A 24302-nucleotide genomic window follows, 5' to 3' on the forward strand; every position below is an offset into this window, starting at 1 on the left:
AAGTGGTTCTAAATTTCTAAAAGGAATAGCAGCGATTTACTCAGAACAAAAAGCAAAATTACCGAATTATAAATCAGGTGAAAACGGATGACTGTAAGATCCAAAAAGGAACGAGACAAGGATGCCCATTATCACCATTATTGTTCATCCTGGTACTGGAAGTACTTGCCAGAAACATAAGAGCAGACAAAGAGATTATAGGTGTAAAAACTGGGAAAAGCGAATTTAAGTTAAAAGCATATGCAGATGATTTAGTGATAGCAGTGGAAGAACCTAAAACCTCACTCCCCAAAGTAATAGAAAAAAAATGGGGAAGTGGCAGCATTCAAGTTAAATAGGAATAAAACAAAATTATTAGTTAAAAATATGAGGGAAGAGGAAAAAACAGAGTGAGAACAAGATATTGAGATTGAAGTCCACAAAAAGGTCAAGTATTTAGAGATTTGGTTAACATCAAGAAATATAAACCTATTTAAAAATAATTATGAAAAAATCTGGCTTGAGGTAAAAAGAAATTTAGAAATATGGAGCAGAATGAATCTCTCATTGTTAGGCAAGATATAGGAGATTAAAATGAATGTGTTGCCAAAAATGCTACTTCTTTTCCAATCAATACCAGTCATCCTGAAAGATGAATGCTTTAAAAAATGGCAGAAAGAGGTTTCAAAATTTATCGGGGGGGGGGGGGCAAAAGGCCAAGGATAAAACATAAAATACTTACAGACACAAAATATAGAGGTAGGTTTGCCCACCCAGACCTCAAATTGTACTATGAATCTGCTTGTCTGGTATGGATCAGGGACTGGATGAGGTTGGATAAGCAAGAGGCATTAGAATTAGAAGGACACGATAACAGATTTGGCTGGCACCCATATTTATGGTATGGGAAAGGAAAGGTTCACAGAAGTTTTTATAACCATATAATTAGGAAATCACTAATGAGAGTAAGGGAGAGATATAAAGACTTACTGGAACAAAAGACCCCTTGGTGGCTTTCACCACATGAAGCATTACTGCTCAAACTTGGAAAGAAAGGAAAATGGTTCACATATGTTGATTGAAAATGGAAGTTAAGAGATTATGACGAGATCAAAGATCATTTTCAGAGTTGGTTGCACTATCAACAATTATACGAAACATATAAAGAAGACAGTAAGAAAGGATTTAGCTATACAAGATCTAGGTTTCAGATCGAAGTGATTGAAGGGAAAGTGAAATTACTGAAGGCTGCATACAGCATACTGCTAGAATGGGAGGCGAAAGATGAAGAGGTAAAATCAGTCATGATCAAATGGGCACAAGATGTAGGTCTCAACATTATGATGGAAGATTGGGAAAGGTTATGGAAAATTGATCTAAAATTTACACATTGTTCTTTGCTGAGGGAGAATTATATGAAGATGATGTATAGATGGTATATGACACCAGTGCAGTTAGGGAAAACTAGCTCAAATATATCTTGGAAGTGTAAGGAGAAGGAGGGGACTTTTTATCATATTTGGTGGGATTGTAATGTAATTAAAAAATTTTGGGAAATGATATGCAACAAATTGAAGAAAATGTTCCACCTAACATTTGTCAAAAAACCTTTAGCATTTTTGTTAGGGATTGTAGATTGTAAGGAAAGACCTGTCAAATAAGTTGAAAAATATGTTTATGTATGCGACAACGGCAGCAAGAGTCTTAATAGTACAAGGATGGAAGACTGAGGAAACTCCGACTAAAGAAGTATGGCAAGAGAAATTGATGGACTATGCAGAATTGGCAAAATTGACACATAAACTACGGGACAAGGATAACTGTGCCTTTAAAGATGAATGGGAACCTTTTACAAAGTACTTAAAGACGCAACAAAGTGAATTGGACTGCTTGGCAGGTTTTGAATAAATACTCACAAACTTTTTATTGATAACAAACAGTTAGACAAATTAAGGATCTATACAAATTTGTAACATGCAGAGAATAGCATTTATAGAGAAACCAGAGACTGGAACTGAGGGAAGTCAGGGGTGTTAGTTTTATCGGAGGGAGGGGGAGGGGGGAAATGGGGGGGAATTAAGGATGATATGTTTTAAGATAATATGTTTTGTTTAAATTCTTAGTAAAAAATCTATTAAAAAAAACAGCCGTTCTTCCTTAGTGGGTACTATACTTGTTCTCCACCTTTGTGCCAATAAGGTTCTAGCTGTGGCAGTGGTGTATAGTAATAAACTCTTTTGTTTTTTGTGGACCTCTGTTGTTTCTATCCCCAAGAGGAAAATCACAGGTGGGGAAAGTTTTTAAAATTATCTTTAAAAAAATTCATTATATATAGTTTCTCAATATTCCTTAGTTACTTTACAGGACAATCACATGTGGAAAAAATTTCTCATTTTCATTACACTTCCAACATTTTTTTTAAAAGACATTTTCACCAATCTTGTGGGTGTTAAATACCATCTGTGGGTCATTTTCATCATATTTTCTTTTATTGCAAAACATGTGAATTTCATATTTATTTTCCACAACTTTCTCCATAATTCATAATCAGTATTGTGACCCACACCTTGTGCCCACTTAATCATGCTCGATTTCACAAATTCATATTTAGTTGTATTGTACAATTGTATTGCATTACAGTTTAAAGCACATTTTGTTTTCATTTTTTCATTTCTTTCACTTTATTTGTCCACTGAAAATTTTATCTCATATCCCTGACAACGTGCTCTGCTTGCTGCAAGTACAGATATAGCCCCACATACCTGGTTTTCTCTTCTCCTTAGTGAAGACATATTCCTGAGATCATTCTTTCTATGTTTTTCAGTAGCGAATGATTCTTTACTCTTTACAGCTAAGGTGTATACGTTTAATGATTGTATTGCTGTCCGCATATGTGGAACCTTGATGACTGAAGGCTATATACTTTATATGTTTCATTTCCATGTAATAAACCAATCTTTATTTACATTATGGTGTACAAAGGTCTTTATGGGCATAAGGGTGAAAGGTGTACACCATTTTAAATGGAGACACGTACTGACTCCATGCAAAATATTCCAGTTCTCTCAGAGCTGTACGCTGAAGACGCATGTGCGGTAGGCGTGTATGTGGGTTCAGGCATACACAGTGTAAAATGAGACTACAGTTTTGGTCCAATTCTCACAGAGTTTGCTTCTGCAAAGTGACTCTTATCCGCATCCTGCACATGATAATTTCTTCATTGGCCCATTGAAGTAGTAAGCTCTTACATATGTAGTCCAGACAAGGATGAAAAGAATAACCTGAATATTGTATATGATTTTTACTTGCAAGAGATTTCACATTATGGTAAGGGTTGTGTAGACTTGGCTGGATTCCATCTGTTGGCCAAAGAAGAAGCAGTTGCAATTAATTTGTTTTCTTGCCGGAAAGAGCAATCTGCTCCAATTGTCAGTTACTCTAGGATTACAGAACTGAAGGGGAAGTTCACCAGATTTTCCTAGGAGGATACACTCTATTGTTGAAGGAAAGTAAATCTATTTTCTTCTCTTAAGCTTCTTGTTAATGCATGTGTTGCTGTAAACAACCAGAGGGCCCTGTTTGTGTAGCAATCTAGCCAGCATTTGTTGGTAGCTCTCTGTCTAAGTTAGCTCCACCCCTAAAAGCTGAGTCCTTTTGTTTACTCTCCAGACAACATATCTTCTATTTCTTCCCTTTTATCTCCATGCATCCTGTAAATAGTTCCTGCATGAATAAAACCTTTGAATTCCAGATACTGATTATTCTAATCTAATCCACCCAAGCTTCAAGGTCTGCTAAAACCTCTTGTCTTCTACACTATGTCCACAGTATCCCCCTGGTCCACCAAGCTTGTAACTCTTTCTATATATAAAAAAGAAATCATGTAGTGTCCTTGCATACTGAAGACACACCTCTTTACCCTTACCTTTGACACATGAGATATATTGATTGTATTTGTTTTAAACTGATTTTTAATATCAAAATTTTAAATTGCAACGGTAACCTGCCCTGGAACTTTGTGATAAAGGGCAGGTAAGAAATCAAATCATCACCATCACTTGGTGACATTCTCAGTAGCATTCTTTTTGGGGGATGCTACAGTGGATAGATATTTCCTATCAACTGGATCTTATTTCTGCATTTAGTCTTAGAAAATTTCAGAATGAAATGTCTATGTGAAATTTCCTTCATCCAGATCTATTCCCAGCCAACCTGTCATCAGTACAGAGTTATGTATCCACAGGGAATTCTTGTTCCTCCTGCTAAAGCATAGGAAGCAGATTCAATGGAGCAAAGAGCAACGCAACAGAGACCTACTTAATTCTACTTGAGTAGAAACTAATCTTTCTGCCATAGAAAGATCCTTGACAACTTATCCTGCATCCTGGAGTAATAAATGTTAACCGTGATAATGAGCCTAAAAAGACGAGCGGGAGCTTGTAACACAACAAGCAAGCTAGTTTTCCCCCCTCTCCAACATTTCCAGTAGCTCACAATAGCAATGTCAAGGTATTGTCAGTTATCTCTTGTGCAGATGCACAAACAAGCCCAGAGAAATGATTTGTTCAGAACCATATGGCTACGCAATGCATAGCTTGGAACAAAAAAGCATATGGTGCACGGACCTTTCCAGACAAAGATTAAAATGAGTTTTATTTTTAGCGCTTTATTAGCACGAGCCGTGATCCAGCACCAGTGATATAACTCATATCCTGCCCTTATGTAATGTTTCAGCTTGGGGGCATAACAACATCTCTGCAACGGAATGAGCTCCATATGGAACAATGTTTTGAGATCTGAGCAACATCTGTGCACGCTAAGAGAAACATCTGGAAAGTCCCTCTGCTTCTCCCCACACAACAAGGCCTTCTGGTGAAATGAACCCTTCGTAAGCAGGAGTCTCGACTGTCTTCTCTGCTCCCCGCAATTGACTGATGGTTAAAAGCAGAGATACGGTAAGAAAACCATATAGTAAGCACAGGAAGCAGATAGGGAGAAGAAGGAAGCCCTGGCAACCATGCAGGGCCGAAGATATTAAATGAAATAAACCCTGCTTTACACAGATAAGCTGGTGAATGTGTTCCCCGACTGTGACGCTTCAAACAGCAGGTGCAAGATCACTTGGATGAATGCTTCTGAAATGAAAAAAAGATTCCCAGGACGTTCAGAACTCATGTATTGTCGGGGTAGAAGGGAAGCTGGGTTGGACTCTCACATTTAGTTTTCTATGTGTGGTGACTTTCCATGTGGAAAAACATCAGATCATGCAAATGCTCCTCATCTCCTGCACACACCCTGAAGCAGTGAAGTCCAGGAACACTTTTTATGTCTTAATTTGCTGTTTGTGTGAACTAAGCAAATATCAATGTAATCGAAGAGCGCTATAGTTCGGAAAGGAGGGTTGCTGTGCAACCACAAACTCACTTTTAGCTCCCTGCAAAAAATAAAATAAATTATTTTGACAAGGTCTGTGAGCTTTCAGGTCTTATGGACTTTTATTGAGCTTCCAGAGATAACCACTTTGTGATTCCTTTGACCCCTAATTTTTTCCTCGTTCTCCATGAGCCTGTTAGCAGCTAGGGATGCACTGCAATACTTTGTTGCAAGTTCCCATTTGCTGCTGCTGCTTGTGAGACACAATTCATTACACTAGTGGGGAAGAATGGAGGAAAACGCTTTCTTGCTTTCAGATGACCGACTTTTGAGTGACTACAACATTGCCTTGATATAAAATGTACAGGGTTGCAGTTGGATGCTAACTTCTTGTGCATTTCTATATCACTGTGATATATGGCCCCTCAAATTGAGCTATTAGTGAATCCACAATCAGTTAAAAACAAAACACAAATTCCTCTCACCATTGACATATATCTAAGTAATTAATTCTCCTCCTGTAGAAAAGGTATCCAAAATATTTGTGGCATTTTCACCTGTATCAAATATGTTATGCCAGGCATAGGCAAACTCAGCCCTCCAGATGTTTTGGGACTACAACTCCCATCATCCCTGACCACTGGTCCTGTTAGCTAGGGATGATGGGAGTTGTAGTCCCAAAACATCTGGAGGGCTGAGTTTGCCTATGCCTGTGTTATGCCCATATGAATGTGCTCCTTGAAATTGTTTTCCTAAAACATCATTTGCACCTGTGGTTGTGTCACAATGGGTTTGCTGGAATGGCTTTCATATAATGTCTTCTGGCTTCAGAGGTACCTATGAACATCGGGTATATAAAGCCATTGTCTCTGTAGCACCATCTGTTTCGTTTTTGATATTTAGGAGTAAGATTGACAGAGCAAGAACTGAATTTGTTATTCATGAAGAGTCTTTGAATTTACAAATGTATGCATGATTGGAAGTGGATTCCTTTCTTTCTACTTTCTCCCCATGAATACACACATTTTCACAAGCAGCTCTACGAGATTGGATATCCATTTTGCAATATGGGATTTCTTTTTTGATATTTGTGTACGTTGTGTCTTAACATTTTCAAGCTGGCCTCATCACTTTTCAGTATTTTACAATGCTCAGAATCTATTTTAGTTTCTTTCCCATATTTTGTTATAAACCTTTTTAAGCATAGCCACTTTGAGGCCTTGTGGTTGGGTATATTGACAGAATATTTTATTGGGCAGGGTGGGGGAAGACTGCAAAAACCCTTTTCTGCCTGTGCCAGAAAACATCAGTGCTACAGGTTGACCACATAAAGAGCCCAACTTCCAATGGCTTTCAACTTTCCCCTTTTTAAAAAGGACATTCCCTTATTCCAAATAGGATTCCTCGCAAGAAAAGGGGGAAGTTGACAGCTATGGCTATAATTCTGTAAATATGAAACCAGTGCCACTGGTTTGTGAAAAGAATGGATGAAAACTGTGCAACTTCCACACTGGAGCTGTTTCCTGATGGGATTCAGTCGAGTACTGGCAAATTTAGGTTGTGCAATTAAAGGAGATTTGGTGCTCTTCTGTGACAAACCTTTTAAAAAGAGAGAGAGAAATACATTTGTGGTAACAAAAGTGACTGGAAAGTGTGAGATAACGAAGCAACATCATATACTCTCCCTGAAAACAAATCAGAATGGATCCTCAATAAACAGCCAACAGCCGGGTCCAATCCCTTCCGGCTTCTCCTCAGACCACACTCTCCAGCCCCATCCCACGTGGCTGCCCATCAATCCCACCACGATCCCAGGCGCACCAGGGAGGTGTGTGTGTGTGAGAGAGAGAATGAGTAAGTAAGTGAGAGAGCGAGACGCTGCCAGTTAGTGGCAGCTCCCTCAAACCACTGGGAAGGAACCACCGGTTCAGCGGCGGCCACAATTCCCCCTTGTTTCTCCTTCACATACGCTCCTCCTCCTCCTTGGTTGCCAGGTGAAGTGGGTCTGAAAGAGGAGGGACCGGCCCATGGACCAGCCGGGCCTGGAGCTGAGCCCGGAGGAGCCGCTGCTGCCAAGGAAGCCCTGTGGAAATACAAACGTAGTGCAAAGGTGCAGTGGCCGTCACCAGAGCCACAGCCGGGCTGAGGGTTTCTTGCTGGAGGGCACTGAGGGAGGAGCAGCCGAATGCTGCCGCCACCCAGAATGCCTCTTTCCTTTCCTCCCTCTTACTCGGTCACTCTCCTCTCTCTCTCGTATCCCCCCCCCCATTGAAATACTTATAAGTTTATGTTGATTCAAACCGTTCTTCATTTTAAATATTGTATTGTTTTCCCTGTTTTGTGTGTGTTCTACAAATAAAATATGTGCAGTGTGCATAGGAATTGGTTCATATTTTTTTCAAACTATAGTCCGGCCCCCAACAGTGTCTGGGGGACAGTGAACTGGCCACGTTTCAAAAGTTTGAGGACCCCTGGTAGATAACCTTTTCTTCTGCTCTGGAGGGTAGGACTCGAACCAATGGCTTCAAGTTTCAAGAAAGGACATTCCGACTAAACATACAGAAAAGCTTTCTGACAGTAAGAGCTGTTCAGCAGTGGACTCTCCTTTCTTTGAGGTTTTCAAACAGAGGTCGGATGGTCATCTGTCATGGATGCTTTAGCTGAGATTCCTGCATTGCAGGCGGTTGGACTAGATGACCCTCAGGGTCCCTTCCAACTCTAAGATCCTATGAACTCCAGTGTGCAGTTGGAATTGACGGAGAACTAGAGAGGCCTAGACAGAGAGTGTGTATCTCTGGAGTGTTAGTTGAAACTGGGTAAGTGACCTTGTGGGGCCCTTCACAAGTCCCTCTTTCGGGACTTTCCTGTCTATGGAAGGAGTGCCTGTTTGCTAGAAATGTGTTTTCCTAACATTGTAAAACAAAGCAAATACTATAAGCACTCTGTACAGTGTTCTCTCTTACAAATAAAACTTTTATTGGAAACGGCCAGTGGTCTAATTAAGCCATTTTAGACTCTGAGATGAAAGGTCTTACATGAGCCTCCTTTTTTAGGTAGTAATGTGCACTATATACTTCAAAATGTGGTAGGCAAGTTCTGCTGCAATTTGGACGTCACCTGATGGTTGGGACCTACATTCTGCCCCCAAAGTCTTGCCCTGACATCACCACCAGTGGAAGTTCTCCTTTGAAAAGCCTCTTTACTGAAGGGAAGATGAGTTATCAGCAGCGTCTGATTTTGGGCAGTGTGGGCAGCCGCTGCACAGGGCACCAAGCTGAGAGGCTGCAAAATTAAGAACATCCATCATTGAAAAAGATCCATTTGGAGGCACCAAATTTTGGCTTCGCACAGGGTGCCATATTGCAAAAGATTACCAAAGTCCGCCCTTGATACAAGTTATCTCCATGTGCTGTTTTCATAGCATGTTTAATAATAGCCAAGTGCCCACCATCATAAACAAACATCACAAAACGACTTCGTTGACATTTCCTCTCTTTCTCTTGTTAACACCGCGGTTGTTTTCATTTTTGCTTTGACAATACAGAAGGTTAATGTCATTCATGAAATTCAAGGACTACACCACTGGTCCCAATGAGATGCCACAAAGCCTGCTTGAAGCCTTTCTTCACAGCTCTTTACAAACAACTCACTCTTCTCAAAGGACCTTTCTCTGTTAGTTCTGAAAGCATCCTTCTGCTGGTCTATAGCATACCTGTTACAAGGTCACACCTATACCATATATTTAAAACACTCTTATACCACTTCAGCTGCCATGTATTCCCCCAAAGAACCCTTGATAAGCGTGCTGAGAGTTGTTAGAAGACCCCTCATAGAGCTACAATTTTCAGCATCCCTTAACAAACTACGTACTGGGGCAGCAAAGCTCCTGAATGCTGTTTGGTGGTCCCGGTTGGCTACTGTGAGAATAAAATGTTGGACTAGAAGAAGAAGAGGAGGAGTTTGGATTTGATATCCCGCTTTATCACTACCCGAAGGAGTCTCAAAGCGGCCAACATTCTCCTTTCCCTTCCTCCACCACAACAAACACTCTGTGAGGTGAGTGGGGCCGAGAGACTTCAGAGAAGTGTGACTAGTCCAAGGTCACCCAGCAGCTGCATGTGGAGGAGCGGAGACGCGAACCCGGTTCCCCAGATTACGGGACTACTGCTCTTAACCACTACACCACACTGGCTCTCTAGATGTGCCATTGGCTTGATCCAGGAGACTTGTTTTATATTCTAATGTAACCACAGTTCCCATGAGTCTCTGGGAAGAAGCCATGGCTGTTAAAGTAGTATAACAGGGTTTTAATTGTATGGTTTGGATGCGACCTTACCTCATACAGTTCTGCTGGTCAATTACATCTCCTCATCACAAGGCAAGGTCAAAGATGCCACAAACTCTGTCCCATTTATTTTCATTTTCTGGAAGCTGGCCTGTCTCTCCACATATGCAACGCAGGTGAGGGCTCTGTATTAAGTGGGACCTTTGGAAGTTATTTATCCAGCTGCCAGAACATTTCAAAGGCATGCCCTCAAGCTATGTCCTTCTTCGATCTGTGGCTCAACAGAAGGCTGCCATCAGGAGCAGGGAACCTGCAACACACCAGATGTTTCTGAATCCCAACTCCCAGCCAGCTTGGCCAATGGCCAGGCACGATGGGAGTTGTAGTCCCACAACATCTGGAGAGCCATCCTTGACAGGAATCCTGAAGTCCTTCCTGAAAGCTCTACTTCACACTCTTCACACACAATCCTACCAGCATTCCACTTTCTGCATTTTTGTTTCAGTAGCCTCTGGATAGGCAAACAGTCCCCAAGAAGCAGGAAGCAGGAAGCTGGCGCTGGCTCATCTAGTCTGACAGGAAGTGGCTTTCTGGAGATTCAGACAGGAATCTTTCTAACCATGTGTGGAAATGCAGGGGCTGAGACCTTTTGCAAAGTAAGGCGTGTATTTTACCAGGATGGCCTGTGACAGCCGGAGACTGCTACTAGTTCCTAGATAACACGATGACCATGTACATACGCAATAGACAATCTTTATAGAATTCCTTCAAACCATAATAAGTACAAAATGAAATCTTTAATCTAAAAGTCTCTGAAAATCCTTAAATGAAGCAAGGTACCACCAGACTTTGTATGATGAAAGACAAGCTGTGAAGCTTTGTGTATTCAGCAAATATGAGGCCCAACACTGAACAGTGATTCCGGATATTGACTACTGTTTCGTAAAATTCTTCATCAGCGTGGTGGGAGGATATAGAATTACTTCATAACTGAAAATAAAATTTTACAGACAATGACCTGCATGACATATCACTTTACAAAAATTATAAACTATAATACAAACAGTAATGAAAAAGAGTACATACTCCATCTTATTTCGAATGAATGCATATAAATGAAAATATCAAATGCTGTGGAACAGTGCTCATATAATAATGTAGTCACTGCTACTAACAGATTTCATTTTGTACTTATTATGGTTTGAAGGAATTCTATAAAGATTGTCTATTGCGTATGTACATGGTCATCATGTTGCTTAGATATTGCTGATGTTCTCTTTGCAACACAGGCGTTTGTTTGGTTCCTAGGTTCCTAGATGGCAGTGACACTTCTGTGCATACCAGCTAGGAAGTGAGTCCTATCCAATTCAATGGGGCTTGACCTGACTAAGCATGCTTAGGAGCAGATAAGAAGGCACAGGATATGCAATGTAGTTACCCAACTCTTGTTGCTAGCAACAACGTGACACACAGAAATTTAACTGATGAAGCTTTCCCTGGTATGATTTTAAAAGAATAAGATTGCTGCTACTTTTTTCTTTTTCTTTTTGCATATCAAGCTGCTCTTAAAGTCATAGCTGCAGGCCAGTAAAAAAAAAGTTGGCAACCACAGTGGAAAACCTGGTCACATTTAGAAAGGGGGTCTTTCTACCACCATTAACCATGACTGCCCTTCCTTCCTCTATTGCCTGCAAGCTTGAGCTCAGAAGAAGAAGAGGAGAAGAAGAGTTTGGATTTGATATCCCGCTTTATCACTACCCTAAGGAGTCTCAAAGTGGCTAACATTCTCCTTTCCCTTCCTCCCCCACAACAAACACTCTGTGAGGTGAGTGGGGCTGAGAGACTTCAGAGAAGTGTGACTGGCCTAAGGTCACCCAGCAGCTGCATGTGGAGGAGCGGAGACGCGAACCCGGTTCACCAGATTACGAGTCTACCGTTCTTAACCACTACACCACGCTGGCTCTCTTTACTGGGGAGGCACAGTAGGGGCTTGAAAGGGTTACAGCAAAGTTTTAAACTATTCCTGCACACAACGCAATGATAGGTGAAGCTTGAATAATTGGATGATGGGGGATGTGGAAAATTGGGTCGGGGGGTTGGCAGGCCACTGGGGAAGTCTGGGCAGTCTGGATCAGTTCCTTCCTTGCCCCTGCTAAAGGCTGTTATTTAGCAAAGCAATTGCAATTTTGCAAAACAATTAAGAAAGGCATTCGGGGGGGGGGGATTCCAGATTATCAGTAGTTTCAGATGGGATTCAATCGTATGCCACCAAATTCATGTTGTGCATTTAAAGTGTATTTGGAGATCTTGCATGACAAGCCCAATCTTCCAGCCTTGCTCCCAAACTGGACTATTTACAACAAGGAAAGTCATGGGGGAAATGCCCTGCGTAGTGTGGGGTCACTTGCTTGATGCAACATTGTATAGCTTCCCCACATATAAATTGGCCCTCAAAAGCACAGCAGTAGACCTGACAGGAAGAAAAAACACACCTTAAAGAGGTGCCAAGTTCATATAATTTCTCTTCTCAGTTGGACCTCATCCTTCTCTCAGTGAAAAGAACAAAAGTGGCTTGGTCTTAATGCTAGAGGTTCAGTATGGGCCCTAGTCCCCAGTCTTCAAATATTTTCTACAGCTAATGTTCTCTGAGATTTCCCAGGATTCTCTTTGTTCTATAATGAGGTGACCTCCATGATTTCCCACAGAAGCAGCAGCTGGCAAGGGAATCAAAAAGCTTGACAAACCTTTCCTGCCAACCTTAACTCCCACATAGCCTCTTTCTCCTTTAAATTATACTTTCCTCATTACTGTGATTCTAATTATTTTGCTAATTTAAGACACCACTTCTCTCCCCCCCCCCCCCCGTAATGCAGCGAGCATGAAATATATATGACATTTCAACGGAGAGTATAAAATTGGTTATTCCCTATTGAGATTCAGAAGAGCAGGGGGGGGGGAAAGTATATTTTCCATAAAACACGCCAGGCGACCCAGGTTGATATAAATGGCATAGGCAGAAAAGACCCATGTTACAAACAAGCTAAGAAACAAATCGGTATTCTGCCATTTCTGAATCATTTTTAGGGGTGGCTCAGTTGCTAAAAAAAGTGTCCTTCTAATTCTTGAGTGTGAGAATTTCCACACATATGTAAAAACACCAGCAGTGGGCTTTTGTGAGCACAGCCCACCACAGAAACAAACATTTGTGCTATCATGTCATTCTACCTTTTCAGGTATTTGGGTCCATCGATTCTTTGTTTCTTTGACTCTACATTGGCCCCATACCTTATTCATGTGCTGACAATACTTTTCCAATTACAAATATAAGAAATTACTTGTAGGTGATTTGTTTCCCTTTAACACTCATAATGGATGAATATTTCTGTTTTCAGTAGTCATTTCCCTCCCCAGTGGTTCCAAGTCTTGTTTCTGGGTGATGCTGCATTTTTTGCCACCATCACATGTATTTAAAGCTTGGAGTCAATGGCTCAGTATGGCTGAATGCTCTCTGCTCACTCCAAACATGTTGGTTTTGTTGGAGTTCATAGCTGTCCGGACAGGAAATGAGTTGAGTTTGATCATGCGAGTGCACCGACAGTTCCAGAATGTGTAATAGTTCTACAAAGCCACAAGAATAGAATAACTGACCAGCTGTATCTAACCAAAAGTCCACCTATTGCAGTATCACACTCCCAGCCATGGAATTTCATGAAGCCCCTGCCTAGCTATTAGCCAGGATTTCACCCACTTGAAGAAGGAGAGGGAAGCTCTGGAATCAGAGCATCTTCTCCTGTGAAAAAGATTTAGCCAAATAATACCGCACACAAGGATTTTATCCTGATAGGTTTTAGACAATGGTGTCATTCACACATCATGGTAAACCATAGTTAATAGTTTCCTGTGCACATGCTGGTCTTAGCCAGTTTGCCCCTCCCAGCTTTCAGTGACAAGTAACAAAGCACATTCACTGGCTTAGCATTACATCTGAACCAGGGACCATGGTTTGTTTCACTCCCAATAAATCATGCTCTGTACCCAAGGCTTCTTCTTGGCTTACTGATCATGGTTTGTTGCAGCAAACCAAGCCATCCTCCCTGGTTCAGATATAGCACTAAACAAGGGATCATGGTTTGTTTTCTTCATACACTAGTGGGGAGGAGAAACAGCCCCCTTTGTGCATTCACAGCAAACCATTACCTATGGTTTACTGTGACATGCAAACTGGAACAATGAGGCTCTTGGGTTCAATGGACCCACTTTCTAGCTCAGTTTATCATTCCGATCCAAGAGGAACTGGAGATGGCTGGAACCATGTGTGTCACTTTGGATCTTATATACAGTGGTACCTCAGGTTAAGTACTTAATTCGTTCTGGAGGTCTGTTCTTAACCTGAAACTGTTCTTAACCTGAAGCACCACTTTAGCTAATGGGGCCTCCTGCTGCCACCACGCCGCTGCAGCGTGATTTCTGTTCTCATCCTGAAGCAAAGTTCTTAACCCGAGGTACTATTTCTGGGTTAGCGAAGTCTGTAACCTGAAGCGTCTGTAACCTCAAGCGTATTTAACCAGAGGTACCACTGTAAAGGGAACTGATGCAGAACTCAACAAAGCCAAAGAATGAACCACATGTACCTCCAAGCATGAACTGCCCTACCGCATTCTTCTGGGGGGCAAACCCCTCAGATTGAATGAGGCTTTAAGCTACTCTGAGGGCTTCTCTTCCCCCAAAGTGATGTTGGCATATTCCATTGTTCCCATTGCAGGGACGGCCTCCTTTTGAACTGCTGTGGCATGGAGCAGATTTGCAGAAGCCCTCATCCCATTGCTTCACAATGCAGAGCTTCAAAAATCAGGATGCGAAGTTACCAGAAAGAGCTTTGTCCAGAGTGAAAGCCTGGTTCTTCTTCCCTTGCCCTGGAAGGGGTGTGTGTGTGTGCGCGCATGCATGCGCATGCACACATACACACACATTTATATTTTTTAAAAGTCCTTCAAGAAATAAATACAAACGCAGAAACAATTTCTCCTAGCTGCAAGATGAATGGCCATTGTACAAAGCAACTGGACTTGGGGTTCCACATTCCCTTCCTTTCAGTCTTTCTGTCTTTCTTTCATGGCTTTCGGGACGTGGGAAGCTGGTAGCTATGAACACAAGTAGGATGTTATTCTTCATTGCTGCATCAGTTTGCTGCTGAGCAAGTGTAGAGATGAGAACAGTTGCTACCTGCAAAACAAACAAGGGAGGGGGGATTTTTAAAGAAATGTGATTAGGTACTCAGCATGTCTTAGGACATAGTCAACCAGATCATTGTCAAAGAACACCTTGCATCAACGCAGTAGAATCTCTGCTTACGATAAGGTTACCAGATTTCCCCCCCAATGAATCCAGGGACACTTCAATCAATCAATCAAATAAATACTACATGTTCAGGACGTTGATGCTGCAGAGAAGGCGGTGGCAGAGGGGCGGCCACCGCCTTGACCTCAACCACCAAATTTCCCCTTCCTCTGAGGCTTCTATCTCTTTTTTCCATGAGCCTGGGCAGCCCCTGAATTGTTGGTTCTTCGGTGGTGGTGGTGGTAGGGAAGCGATGCGTGGTGCGTTGTGCATGGAAGGCGGAGAAGGAGGGCCAAGAGTGGCGGTGGCGAGGCTTGGGCACCGCGATGCCTCCCTTCCCATCAGAGCAGCCTCAATCCCATTCCTACTTGCATGCAAGCAGGAGGGGGCGGGGATCCCTCAGATGGGAAGGGAGGCTTCCCGTTGCCTAACTGAGAGATCCCTGCCTCCGGCTGCTTGCATGCAAGCTCTGATAGGCAGCGTGAAGCCTCCCTTCACAGCTGAGAGATCCCTGCCCTGCTCCTGCTTGCACGCAAGTAGTTGAGAGGCTGTGCCGATAGGCAGCATGAAGCCTCTCTTCACAGCTTAGTTGCTGGGGTCAGAGAAGGTGGAGGCAGCCCAGAAGCTGCATTTTAGAGCCCCTGCACCACCATCATATGGAGACTTCCAAGCAGCTCTTGAAGCCAGCCAGAGACAACTGCTCCGGGCTGCTGAGACTGCCGCTGCTGCGTTTCCTGGGACATTAGATGAAATCCGGGGACATTCCAGGGATGGAATTTGCCCGGGGACTTATTCACAAATCCAGGCACTGTCCCCGGGAAACGGGGACGTCTGGTAACTTTAGCCTACAAGGTTTCGCATTGTTGCAACAGCTGACTCACCCACCTCCCAAACTGGATTGCGTGCATCTTTTATACTTATTCTTATGAAACTTCTTTTGATCCATTTTCAAAAACAATGTCTCACACAGGGGGGAGAGCTATCATTTAGGAAAGGCAAGCTCGAAGTGACCTTGGAACTAATTTCATGGCTGTAATAATATTATTTTTAATTACATTTTCACTCCATCCTTCCTTCGAGGGCTTCAGGGCTTCAGAAAAAATGGTCTTCCTCCAGTATTTACTTATCCTCACAACAACCCTGTGAAGCAGGTTCAGCTGAGAGAAAGTGACAGGTATAATAAGGTCACTACAGTTCCCAGCATTCTTTGAGGGGAAGCCATGACTGTTAAAGTGATATAAGAAATGCTTTCAACGTATGGGATGGATGTGACTGAAGTGTTATAATTTGCTCTGCTTCTTTCTTCCAGCTTTATGGAGTTAGCCAGGAAACCAAACATCATGTTTCTGAAACTAATACATATATTGTGGAGGACGTTTATCACAGCACTGAAGGGAAATGGATTATTCAGATGGATTTGGGCTTTTCAAGATGGCAGTGGTGTAACAATCCCAAGGGAATATTTCCTCATTCATCACACTTCTTTGCACTTCCTTCCCAACCGTTTGGAATGGATCCAAAGTTACAGGCAAGTTGCCCAGCTGAGCAGGGATTTGAACCCAGATCTCCTGGAAGGCAGATCAATGACTATCCTCACTACAACACACTGGCTCTGATGCAAGACCCACAGAAAATGAGTAGGAATCCCAGTTTTATTAATTTCAATAGTGTTTGCCCTTGAGTAGGTTTGGATGCCTCCCTCTGCCTGTCACAATCCAGCGCAGGGCCAAGCGTACTCAAGCCAATTTATTTTAGGGGAGTTAAGCTTGCTTAAGTCTGTGCTAAATTGTGCCCAGTGGGTTGAAGAATTTAGCTAGGTGGGGGGGGGGGGAACCACACCTGTGCTTGAACATTTTATTTTTTTCCCAGATCTGAAGAAGTTGTATTATAAAGAGGATTGTAAGCAACTATCTTTTACTTCCATGGTTAAGGATAGTTATTTATGCCATCCAGTCTCCTAGAAAAGCGGGAGATGGGAGGGGAGAGAGAAAATTAACTGGCGACTTGGAGGCAGCTCTAAGACATATGCTTGCTGCAGGCGGAAACAAGCTTTTTACATCAGTGATGTAGAATGGAGACAGAGCAGCTGCATAAAACAGCAAGAAAGGAGGGAGAAAAGCAACCCCCCCACTCCTTGTTATTGTGGGGGCTTATTATATAACCCCCCAAAAAGCAACCACAGTCATCTTTTTTATTCTTCTGGAGGGCATTTTTGAGGGTTGCAACAGCACAAATGAGTATTTTCAATCCTACAGCTGAAGAACATCTTGCAAATTGACCATTTAGCCTCGGGGTTCCCAAAGTGAGAGGAAGATCTCCCTAGAGAGATGCAGACAGTTGCTAGGCTAAATCAAGCTTTTCCACGAGACACTGCAATCTGTGTATGTGTGGTTGGCCCAGGAGGCAGCAGAGAATTGCAGGGGGGGGAGAGAGAGAGAAAAAACAACAGCAGCATTTCTATACACACACAAAGTGAAAAACTTGACTTTGTACAAACCAAGATGTCTGTGGTGGACTGACTTTGCTTGTTCTTGTTGCAGTTTTCTGATATCTGTCTGTCTGTCTGTCTGTCTGTCTATCTGTCTAAAATGAAGTGCAGGATGAGCTCTGAAGTAGGTATTAATATTTTGTAGACGGCAGGTAGGTTCCTGGCTTACAAAGAACAAAGTGATCTTCACTTTAGTGCTGGAGAAGGGGGAGCATACTGCATTTCGGGCAAGAGAGAATGAACGCAGAAAGATTTAATTTCTGGTTCACAAGCTGCGTTTGAAAAACAAGCTCTGAAAGAGCAAGCTTGCATACCAGGAATTCCTGTGGTTTAGATAAGGAGTTCCGTCCTGAGCAGGTTGCTAGGCAACGTCTGCCAGTTACTGAATGGCTGGGAAAGAGCCTGGGAAATCGAAAGTGTATCAGCGCAGCTGTGCAAGGGTTTTGAAAAAACAGCCCAAAGGCAAGCCTGCCAGTGAAGCAGTAAACAGAGACTTTTGGAGTTTTACTGGCTTGGAAAGTGAAAGCTGGCTTGAGATTGAGTGTAAAGCTGACCCTTGGATTCAGCATGGATGCCAAGAAGGGGGGAGTGCCCCTGAGTGCCGTGGTTCTAGAAGAACACAGCCGGCATGCTGCACTGGAAGAAAAGGACAGGGGGAGGGAGGAACGGAGTTCTATTTCCCCCACTGATGAGGCTACTGGAAAGGAAGCTGTAGCTTTGAACGCTGTCCGATGCTACAATTGTGGACAGGCTGGGCATCTTCAGCGGAACTGTAAGAAGCCACGTCAGCCAAAAGGAGCGAAGGGCCGCTCAGCAAAGCCTGAGGCGTCAGGCAAAGGTCATACCAAGCCTATGGTGGAACCTGCAAAGGCTTTGATGGCGAAAGGAACCACGCCAGATGTTGGGAACGCGTTTATTATCGACACTGCAGCGACGGTTCATATGTCCCCACACAGAGGACTCTTTTCAACGTTTAAGAAGCAAAGCTTCACTGTGACACAGGCCAATGGTCAGGAGCTAGAAGCGGCCGGCGTGGGGACTGTCTATCTTAAGAGTCTGGACTTGACAATAAACAATGTTTACTTGGTTCCTGAATTGAAGTTCAATCTGCTGAGTGTTTCGCAGATTGCAAAGAGAGGACTGAAACTGTCCTACGATGCTGAGAGCTGCAAGATCTACAAAGATGGAGAGTTATTTCTTTCAGCCAGGGAGAAGGATGGACTTTATTTGTTGACTTTTGCACAAAGTGATTACATGGAATGTAATTCATCTGTGTCTAACCTAGTTTCTCTTGCAGGTGTGAGCAAGAAGAAGACCGGAGTCAACAGAGCATTTCAGCGGGTGTATGCTGATGTGATTGGTCCTCTAGAACCATCTAGAGGCAATGCAAGATATTATCTTGTGTGTGTGGATCATTTCTCTAACTATGTCTGGGTTTATGTGTTGCGAAAGCCACAGGAAGCCTTGGAGAGGTTTCAGGAGTTTTGTGACAAAGTTAAGAGTATGCATGATGCTAACATTGATTGTCTATTCACAGATGAGAAGCAGATTTTTCTTTTACAGGATTTCCAAAGGTTCCTGCAGAAGAAGAGAATAAGACACAAGGTTGCTGTTTCAGCGGAAGCGTGGAACAGGGGTGTCTGTGTACGGGTGAACAAAGAATTGCAAAAGGGGATGGAAGCGCAATTGCTAAGTTCACATCTGCCACATGAGTACTGGGCCGAGTCTCTAATGTCGTTCTGTTATACGAAAGTGAGAAAGGTTTCAAAAGAGTTGGGAAGTTCTCCTTTTGAGAAACTGTTCCACAGAAAACCTTCTGTTGCCCATTTCAAGGTTTTTGGGTCTCATGTGAGAACAGAAGCTCCAGGTGGAGTAAAGAATGCCAGAGGCATTTTTGTGGGGTATGAAAAGGGTCTCTACAGAGTAATTTTGTCTGAATCTGGTCAGGTGATTCTCACATTATTTCTAGAGAGTGCTCCTGAACAGGAGAGAGTGATAGTACACACATTTCCCACTGAGGACGATTCAGATGATGATGATTTCACTGATTTCAGCTGTACAGAAAGTGATGACACTGATAGCTCGGAGAGCTCAGTTGTCACAGTCATTGAGAGGAAGTCTCACACAATAGATAGGCCTTCACAACTGAAGGATGAACCACTGTTTACCATTGGAACTAGTTCTCCAAAGAGTCCTGAGACTGGACCAGTGAGCAGAGAGGATCAGCACCTCATACGTAGGTCTGAGAGAGTTACAAAGGGTCAACCACCCAAGAGGTACTCAAAAGAGTTTGCAAACATAGCTGTTGCATGTGTTGCTGTTGTAAACAACCGAGGACAGGTTGGAGCTGTGTCTAAGTCAGAGACAAAGACACAACAGAGAGTTGCTAGCCAAGGTAATGCAGATGCACTCATTCCTTGGAAACCAGACAACCAGAGAGGTACACTGGGGAAACCAGTGGCGGGGAGTTCCAAGGGTGGAACTGAAACAACAGGGGAGTGTTATGTGTATAACAACTGTTTGTTTTCTTCTCTGGATCATGCTTTGCTTGCTGCAACACGCATTGATTCTTTTGGGGGAGGATGTTACGAAAAAGGAGCAATGCAGAAGCAAGCACCAGGTGGCTGGAATGGTAAACAGGATGTGGGTGATATTGGATTGTACCGTGGGAACCAGGCACAGTCTGTAAAGTGCTCTGAGAGCCGGATGTTACCTCAGAGCAGCACATGACCCTGTACTGGAAGTACATGGGTGGAGTTTATTCTCTCTCTGCACTGGGAATCAGAGTGTGCAGACATGTTTCTCTGTACTGGTGAAAGACAGGAATAAAGACATGTAGATATATTTCTGTCTGTCTCTTTCCCCCTCCCTGGGAGAGGAGTGGGGGAGGAGTGGTGTGTTCTCCTTCACGTTGAGGAGAATCGCCGAAGAGACCTCCCTTGATCTTGCCGGCAGGCGCTGGCAGGGGAGGTAAACAAGGATTCAAGCCGGGCACCTGGAGGGTGGCCAAATTCCTCTGGACTAAGAGAAGAGCTGGAGGCTCTTCTGGCTTGAATCCCGACATACACCACCCAAAGAGAGATGGGGAAGGAATCAATCTTCTTCTTCTTCTTTTTAAAGTAAGACAAGTGAGAGCTGGACCATAAAGAAGGCTGATCGCTGAAGAATTGATGCATTTGAATTATGGTGCTGGAGGAGACTCTTGAGAGTCCCATGGACTGCAAGAAGATCAAACCTATCCATTCTGAAGGAAATCAGCCCTGAGTGCTCACTGGAAGGACGGATCCTGAAGCTGAGGCTCCAATACTTTGGCCACCTCATGAGAAGAGAAGAGTCCCTGGAAAAGACCCTGATGTTGGGAAAGATGGAGGGCAGAAGGAGAAGGGGACGACAGAGGACGAGATGGTTGGACAGTGTTCTCGAAGCTACGAACATGAGTTTGACCAAACTGCGGGAAGCAGTGGAAGACAGGAGTGCCTGGTGTGCTCTGGTCCATGGGGTCACGGAGAGTCGGATATGACTAAACGACAACAACAAAGTATTTCTGAAATAGGGTATATTTGCCATGGGGAATGGGTAGCCTTTTACTCCTTGTGTTGTTTTTTTAGAGGGCTATAGGATGACTTATGCAGGGAGAAGCACTCATCTTTTCGTAGCAGTAATTAATAATGAATTTTCAAAAACTTGAAACAACATCCAGAACTGTTCAGTATATGGAAAGGAGGTGAGGAGAAAGGCAACAGAAGGGAGAAACTTTTTTAAAATGATTTTAAATATCTTTCATGGGTACTATCCCATATCCACAGAACCCTAAGGCCATTCATTTCCACAGGCAGCTCTTGAGGTGTTCCTGCTGAATGAAGTGTGACAGATGTTGACCAGGCAGAGGGCCTTTGTGGTGGTGGGGCTTCATCTGTGGAAAGCTCTTCCCAGGGAAGCTCACAGGTGCCCACACTGCTATCTTTCCAGCTCCTGGCGAATGAATAATGATAAATATATATTTATTCAATACTTTGCTTTTCAAAGAAAAAAACCCCTTAGATTTGAATTTGAAGTGATTTTATGTTGCATTACCTGCGGCGTTGCTGTTTTTTCCCTGGTCATATTTTATAATGTTATTTTAACTGAATGTTGTGCAAGTACGCTTTGATTTGAAAGGCAGTCTAGAAAATGTATTAGTATCTACCATGTATTTTGAAAAATGGCTTGTCTGTTCGTTCCCTGTGTGCTTCAATGCCTATCAATATATTGTCACTGAGAATTAAAAGCACAATGGTTACAAAGTGGGGGCAGAGATCTTTGTCAAAGTTCAGATGTTGCCCCCATTTTGATTCAAGATGGAAGTCTGGAACATCACTTTGGTGTGACTTTGCCCCCTCCGTGGGCATAGGTTTGGCTGCCTCTTGATATCGTTGCCAAATGCAGCATCAGGTTTCCTGAGGTGGGGGTGGCAGCTTTCACCATCATTTCTACATCAGACGCCATTTTGAATCTGTAGTGGCACCTGCCCTGTGGAACGCCCTCCCATCAGATGTCAAGGAAATAGAGTGGTACCTCGGGTTACAGACGCTTCAGGTTACAGACTCCGCTAACCCAGAAATAGTACCTCGGGTTAAGAACTTTCCTTCAGGATAAGAACAGAAATCGCGCAGCGGTGGTGCGGCGGCAGCGGGAGGCCCCATTAGCTAAAGTGGTACCTCAGGTTAAGAACAGTTTCAGGTTAAGAACAGACCTCCAGAACGAATTAAGTTCTTAACCCGAGATACCACTGTAAACAACTATCTTGCTTTTAGAAGACATCTGAAGGCAGCCCTGTTTAGGGAAGCTTTTAATGTTTGATGTTCTGTTGTGCTTTTAATTCTGTTGAGTGGCCAGGGAAACCCAGCCAGATGGACGGGGTATAAATAAATTGTTGTTGTTGTTGTTGTTATTGTTATTGGTGTGATGGGTCAAAACTCACAAATTACGCATTTAAAAATTAAAATACTTCTTGGTTTCTAAAAATTCTGGCACAACAGGAGAGAGAGATATATAGACTGTTCACACATTAGTGGCATAAAATGCAGGGAGATGTCTTCCCTCTGCTGTGTCATAAACCACATGTTTACATTGCTGTACACACCAGAGAGGAGCCGGGGTGTCTTCACCCGATGCACATTACCTGATTCATTTCTCTGACCTGCAACCTGCCCTGAACTCCTTTTCAATGAAACCACCATCCGTGCATGTGCTGCCATCTGCACGTGTTTGACAGACACCTGAAATGCACACACCTTAACAATGGCTGGTGTTTTCAAATCAGACAGAAGCTGAGAGCAAACCCATCAAACAGCGGCAATTCTCAAGAAGCTACAGGACAGATATGGATTGTGGCAAGCATCACGCGTACGCGGCTTCACACACCAGTGGTGGGAGCACAATGGAGCCGAAGTAAATGGTAATGTGTGCATAAAGATAGAGAGACAGAGATATAAAGATAGCTAGACCTGTATCTATTTCTCTATCTGCATATAGACAGAGGTAGACAGAGATAGACAAAGATACATAAGATTAAAACATTCACACTAGGTGTTCTGGAGGGAGAAAAGGTAAACATGTGGCTGCTGTTTTCTGTGGCAAGCCCACTGCAGACCCCAGCACTGAAGTTAAAAGGAGCAGGTGACATTAATGTAATCTGCCTGGGAGCCATTCCAGTCAGAGTAGACAAGATTGGGCTGGATGGACAAGCAGCCTGACTTCTTATGTTCCACACTCAGCATTTAGTTTGGCTCCCAATTCAGGTCATATTTTTTTCCACGCTGCTTTCCCTCTTTAATCTACAAGCCAAGCCCAAGATGGACAACAACCCATTTTTATATGCACAGAGAATTAGGGCACCGTCTTTCAGAAACTCTGACATAAATCCTGTTGGAATTAACCGGAACAGAAGCCTCAGTCCCTGAAAAGCCGTGTTTCGGAGTCGTCAGCAGATACTAATTCCCCTCACTTTGTTACGCTGCTCCAAAGGTTTTACAATATGTCTTTTCTGTGAAGCCAGGATCAGATTTGTAGTCCCTGACCTCTGCCAGGCTATGATGGCGCTGCCTGAGGGTAACAAACTTGGTCGTGTCCGGGCCAAGAGGGCTTTATCGTTTCACTTCGCAAAGATAGCTAAACTAGGATTTTCTCAACAAATCGTCTCTTCTTTTTTTTGTAAAAAAACCTAAAAACCACAAAGAAGCTAATATTTTGGAGAACAAAGAAGTATTTATGCTGCAGTGCTGCATATAGGTGGTTTCAGATTCTTGCCTTTGGGCAAGTTTGACTATTAAAGGAAATCAAGCCTTCCCTACCTTTGCCTTCCAAGTCCATTCCACCGGCTGAACCTAATGCTGTGATGTAGAATTCATTTCAAGGAGGTCCCTTGCGGCATGAACTGTGTTTACGTGACATACATAGCTAAAGGAAAACCTTTGCAAGACTAAATTAACCATTGCCTATGCCCTGGAGACTGCCCTGACTCTTATTTACACAGCCAAACACTTTATTAGAATCTGTACCAGAGGTTGTTCCTATCATGGGCTGAGTCAGGGCCACTCCAGACTAGGCAATTTGGGTTTCCCCCCCCCTGCGGTATATTTTGCAATATGTCATTGTCCCCAAAATGGTACATTAATGCTGCATTTGTACTGGATCATTCTGCTTTATTAACTGTTCTGCAGTGCTTCTCCAACATTACCACTTGGAAGGGCACTCTTGTGCTATAGAACAACAATGACGGGATGAAAAACAAACAAAAACCCAGCAACATTTTCAGTTTTAAAAAAAATTACAGGGTTTCTGCAGAAGCTAGAGGGCATG

At 43.1% G+C, this 24302-nt stretch overlaps 1 protein-coding gene across 2 annotated transcripts in view; it reads right to left on the minus strand.

Annotated features, from left to right (window-relative positions):
- Positions 1–12130: 12130 nt before the first annotated feature.
- The window catches only part of LOC128412750 (galactosylgalactosylxylosylprotein 3-beta-glucuronosyltransferase 1-like), a 65388-nt gene continuing 53216 nt past the window's right edge, over positions 12131–24302 (minus strand). For both annotated transcript variants that reach the window (XM_053386074.1, XM_053386073.1), the window contains one exon: positions 12131–14860. The gene's annotated coding sequence lies outside the window, so the exon portion shown is untranslated. The remainder of the gene's footprint in view (positions 14861–24302) is intronic.

This window comes from Podarcis raffonei, chromosome 4, assembly GCF_027172205.1.
Source record: "Podarcis raffonei isolate rPodRaf1 chromosome 4, rPodRaf1.pri, whole genome shotgun sequence".
Classification (NCBI taxonomy): domain Eukaryota; kingdom Metazoa; phylum Chordata; class Lepidosauria; order Squamata; family Lacertidae; genus Podarcis; species Podarcis raffonei.